Below are 5,718 nucleotides of genomic sequence, written 5' to 3' on the forward strand. Positions count from 1 at the left end.
CTCAAGAGAACCATCAGAGCGAGTCTTAATCTTGTAGACCCACTTGCAGGTGATGGGACGGACATCGGAAGGGAGGGAAACCAGATCCCATGTGCCAGAGCGCTCAAGGGCAGCAAGCTCTTCGGCCATCGCAAGCTGCCATTCAGGCTGAGTCATGGCAGTCCGATAGGAAGTGGGCTCAGCAATAACAGAGAGACCGTACCGATCAGGAGAGTAGCGATCAGGCGGGGGGCGAGGCCGAGCACGGAGGTTATGAACCGGGGGAGGCGTGTAAGGAGGTGTACCAGAGGTGGAAGGCACATCAGGGGAAACATCCTCAGAACGAGGGCGACGAGTATAGTGAAGAGGAAATGGTGAGAGAGGACGACGGACTGGAGATGATGGTGGAGAGTTGGAGGAGGAGGATGGGGAAGATGGTGTCGGTGGTGAAGGAGAAGGAAGAAGAGGTGCAGGCGGAGGAGGAAAAACATGAGGAGGCACATAGCAGGGTGTATCAGGGAGAAGAAGAAAATAAAGATCGTGCACAGAGAAGCTCGAGGTAGAAGAACGTGGGTAGAAAGAGCGAGACTCTTCAAAGGTCACATCACGCGAGATGCACAAACGACGACCAACAGGATCCCAGCAGCGATAGCCCTTGTGCTCATCGCTGTAGCCAAGAAAAACACACTCAACCGACTAAGCAGTCAGTTTGGTGCGTTCTCGCGGGGCAAGAAGAACATAGCACACACATCCAAACATACGAAGAGCTGAGTAGTCAGGAGAGCGACCAGTGAGACACTCCATAGGAATACCACCCTGCAGAGCAGTCGATGGTTGTATGTTGATGAGATAGGTGGATGCAGAAACAGCCTCAGCCCAAAAATGGGGTGGGAGAGAGGCGGCAATCATCAGAGCACGAGCCGTCTCAAGTAGATGACGATGCTTATGTTCGGCAACGCCATTCTGAGCATGTGCACCAGGACATGAGAACTGGGCAAGAGTACCCTGTTCCGCAAGAAAACCACACAACAGCTGGGAGATAAACTCACCAGCGGAGTCAGCACGAAAAGTACGAATGGGCGTGGAAAACTGGGTGTGAACCATGGCAGCAAAACGTTTGTATATAGAGAGAACCTCGCTACGAGATTTCATAATGTAGAGCCAAGTGTAGCGAGAGAAATCATCAATAAACAAGATATAGTAGCGGTGACCACCTTTCGAATCAAAGGGAGCAGGACCCCATACATCAGAATGAACTAAGTCAAAAGGATGCTGATTTATACCGACTCACTGGTAGAATAAGGTAACTGGGTCTGTTTGTCAAGTCTGCAGCCAGTACAAGGTAAAGAAACATCTCCAGATACAGACCCTAAGAGGCACTGACGAACTAAAGAAGACAAGCGAGAGCCACATAGGTGACCAAGGCGATGATGCCACTGCTGGAAGGACGCAGACGAAGAGGCAGCAAGAGCATGGGAGCTGGCTGAAGTGGTGGCAGCGGAAGGAACACAAAGCCAGTCAACCTCCCAAAGGCCCTCTGACTCACGGCGCCGGGGGCCAGCACCAATCAAAGCCTTGGTGCGACGATCCTGAATGGAGCAAGAGTCGGTATCAAGAATGACACGACAACCAGAATCAGTAAGTTGGGCAGCGGAAAAAAGATTCATGATGAGGCGAGGAACATGTGAAACATTAGGAACAGAAAAAGATGGAGTGGAAAGAAGACCACGGCTAGCAACAGGAAGAGGTGTGCCATCAGCGGTAAGAACATTAACAGGCGAATCAAGAGGTCGGAGAGAAGACAGCACAGAAGAATCAGAAGACATATGAAAAGAGGCGCCAGAATCCAGAACCCACGAAGATGTACCTGACTGTGTAGATGCCTGCGGTGGGGGAGCAGTGGCTGCAGTCACAGCAGCAGCGGAACCGGTCGACGAAGAGCCTGAGGAAGCTAAGAGACACTTGAGCCTCATAATGTCCTGGTCAGTGAGTGACGGGGTCGAGGAGGATCCAGGAGTCCTACTGGAAGAGGAGCGCCTCTGGTCTCGCTTCTTCTCACGGCAATCAGACTCTGGGTGACCTGGCCGAGAGCAGTAGCCACAGAAGGTGTCACGGCGCGACCGGCCCCTCTCAGCATAAGAAGGACGACCCACCCCCCTGAAGGAGTAGGCAGGAGCGGTGGAGCAGTGAGGCGAGTAGGTAGCAGAGGAGCTCGGGTGACCAACACTGATGGAACCACAAGTAACCCAGCAGAGCGTAGGCGGGTCTCTTCAGCACGAAGCTCCGCAAGTACCTCCGAGATAGGAACACAACCACGAGCGAGCAGGTGAGCACGGCAAGGCTCGAACTCAGAGCGAAGACGAAATAAGAACTCGTGAACCCGCTGAAACTCCAAATCGGACCGTGTAGTCTGACAACAACGGCAAGTTCCACAAACGACGGTCTGAAGAGAGTCAAGCTGACGCCAGATGGCAGAGCACTGTGAATAGAACTCATCAACAGAGGAATCACCTTGCTGGAGTGCATGCTCCTGACGCACCACAGATAGGTAGAGAGCATCACCAGAGGGCTGATAGCGCTGACAGAGATAAGACCACATCGTTGCAACTGTGCCAAGTCCCATGAACTCCGAGGAAAACTGAGGAAGGACACTCGCAGTAAGAACAGCAGCAGCACGAGCATCATCATTGCACCACTGAGTGTAAGCAGACAGATCATCACGATAGGCAGAAAGGGCATCCGAATAGGCTGACATCTGCTGATCATAGGCATCAACTGCAGTATCATCGAGAGCCTTGGCGGCATCGCGATCAGCCTGAGAAGCATCAGCAGCAAGAACCGCCGGTGCTGGCGGGGTAGGAGCCACTGAAGCAACAGGGCAAGGCGGACAGGGGACCTCGCCAGAGAGAACACCCCACAGAAGGAGACCGCGCATGTGGATACGCATAAACCCCGCAAACTCGGCATAGTTGGTGCCATCGAAGATCACCGAGCACCGAGGAACGGCGACATAGCCCGAAGAAGACATGAGGAGCTCTTTTTTTTGTCAACTGCTACAGGAGGCCCCGATCCAGATCGGGATCGGGCTCGCGCTGGCTCAATCCAGCCCCGATGAAGGAAGCGGGGGGGAAGGGCGAGCGTGGGAGTGGCCGGCCCTGGGCAGCACCGGCTGCAGCAGGAGGCGGCCAGGGGCGGCAGGGCGCGGGGAGGTCGCGGTCGGGCGCGGGGCGGCGCGGGGAGGTGGCTGTCGGGCGCGGGGAGGTGGCTGCTGGCCGCGGCCGAGCACGGGAAGGCGCGGGGCGGCGCGAGGCGGCAACGGCAGGCCGCGGCCGCGCTCGGGGCGGCGCGGGACAGCGACGGCAGGCCGCGGCCGAGCTCGGGGCAGCGCGGGCCGGGGCGAGACGGCGTGGCGGCGGGGAAGGAGAGAGCCGGGGCGAGGGAGGAGGTGGCCGGCGCCGGCGACGAGGTAGAGGGAGGTCGGCGACGGGGGAGCTAGGCACGAAGCTGCGAGCGTGCGGGGGCGGGAGAGAAACCTAAGCATCTGATACATGTTAGGAATGGCCAATATATATACATGTGTGGTAAAGTGCAGGAAATCTCTTATACAATGGGGATAAACCAGAAAGAGACTATACACATCCAACAGCGCCAAGTCGATCGTACACACATATGGTCGCCCCCCGCGTCGTGGCGACCGGCCGGCCGTGCTATGCCTGCCCCCGCGCTCCAGCGCGCGAGCGTCGGCACGCACGCACGTACGATCCGTGCACGCGGAGACTGCCGGGCGCGCGCGCGGCCACGGTGGCGAACGCGCACTGAACTGCCTTGCCGGCACGGCGCCAGCCGGCCGCGCTCGCGCGGTGGGTGGCTCACGCGGCAAGCTCGTCGTACGTGTACGGGAAGACTATAGCTTGCTTGGAGGTGTGGTACGCGTACGTGGCGCGTCAATTCGCGCGCGACTCCTGTGTCTCCCCGCTAGTCACCTTTGCCGATCGATCACGTACGCGCATCCCGAAAAGAGAACTATGACGTGGTTCCCCTAAGACAACACGTACGGTTATTACAGTCGCAGAGAGACCACCTGTTTTGTGTGATCAACTACCCCGTTGCATTCGCTGGCGCGCGAGCCTGTCTCTCTCCCTTACACGTACTGCAGCGATTCGGCATCATGGCTTCTGGCTTCCTGGAGAGGCCTTTCCTGCACGTCCATGCACGTACGCATCACACCTCTCTCTTAGCTAGTAGGAGTAGCTGCTAGTTAATGTGCATGATTATGTATGCACCAAACTAATTAATCACGCTGTCATGGACTGATGGCTGTACGGCCGATGATAATCGCGAGCTGTGTGTCGAGCCGTTAGACTAGCCACAATGGGTACTAACATAGACTAGTAATATGCATATGTTACCAATCTATGTTACTATGCAACATTTTATTTATTAGGCTATAGGCTCATCTTGCTTTGATACGTGTGATGTTAGTACGATCGGCCCGTGCATGCATCAGTGTTGCTGCTGCAGGAGTCACCGCGCGTACCAAACGATGATTTAAAGTAATCAAGAATGGAAGCGAGTAGTGGTCAACGACGGCAGACAGACCGATGGATGGATGGATATGTGGATTCGACGGACGACGTGCAGCTGGATATCTAATCTAAACTAATCCGACCGAACCCGAACGTGTCGACTTGCAACACGTTCGATCGGCCCCATGAATGAACTACATGATGGGCGTTGCGTATGGACGTGATGATGAGTTTTACCGGCAATGATCGACCGATTTGAGTGACGGGAACTTCCTCATCTTTTTTACCAGAAAAGTGCATCAGCGGGCCGGTGCATTTCTGCTCGTCTATCGTGGCGACGTGGAAAGACAAGAATTTTCGACACGGATGGGATGGGATGGGATGGGTGGGTGGACGATCATCGGCTCTACTGTAGTCGACATGCCTCAGTGCATGGCTGGAAACTAATGGATGCTCAGTGTCAGTGGCCTATTTGAAGGCACGGTTTTTATTTTCGCTCCATGCATGCACCTAGTATATATCAAATCACTCCGTTTGTGTTGCTTATAAAGGTTATATATACGTAGCATCGAAGGACTTTGTACTGTTTGTGTTACTCCCTCCGTTTTTATTTACTTCACGTATTAGTTTTGATCAAAGTCAACTTTTGTAAACTTTGACAATGTTTAGAGACAAAAATATTAACATATGTAATAACAAATCAATATCATTAAATTCATTATTGAATGATCATATAAATTTGTTATGGTAAATATTTATATTATTTTTATAAACTTGGTCAAACTTTGCAAAGTTTGATTTCAGTCAAATTTAATATGCGAACTAAATAAAAACAGAGGGAGTACTTATTTGTCCCCTCATTCACGGAAAGTGAAAAAAAGGCGAAGACAGAGAGGAAATGATGTCAAAATTAGCATAGCAGAGGTGAGTCCAGCGAGGCCGAGGACACGTTCCGGTTTACCGACGGTAGCACCGGACGGGGAGGCGTACGACGCATGCTATGCTAGCTGGAACCAAAAGAAACACAGTCCATCATCCGATAGACAGATTCCGCAGTACTAGCTGCTCGGTCGGTCACTGCAGCAGCGCCAGCGACGCTGCTAGCGACTAAACGCGCGCTTTATCTCGATCGTCGGACGCCGGCCGGCGATGTTTGTCAGCACCCCTACCGACCCACGGCGCATGGGGAGGAGATGGAATATTTGTTCGTCCC

Source organism: Aegilops tauschii, chromosome 7 (genome assembly GCF_002575655.3).
Source record: "Aegilops tauschii subsp. strangulata cultivar AL8/78 chromosome 7, Aet v6.0, whole genome shotgun sequence".
In the NCBI taxonomy this organism is placed as follows: domain Eukaryota; kingdom Viridiplantae; phylum Streptophyta; class Magnoliopsida; order Poales; family Poaceae; genus Aegilops; species Aegilops tauschii.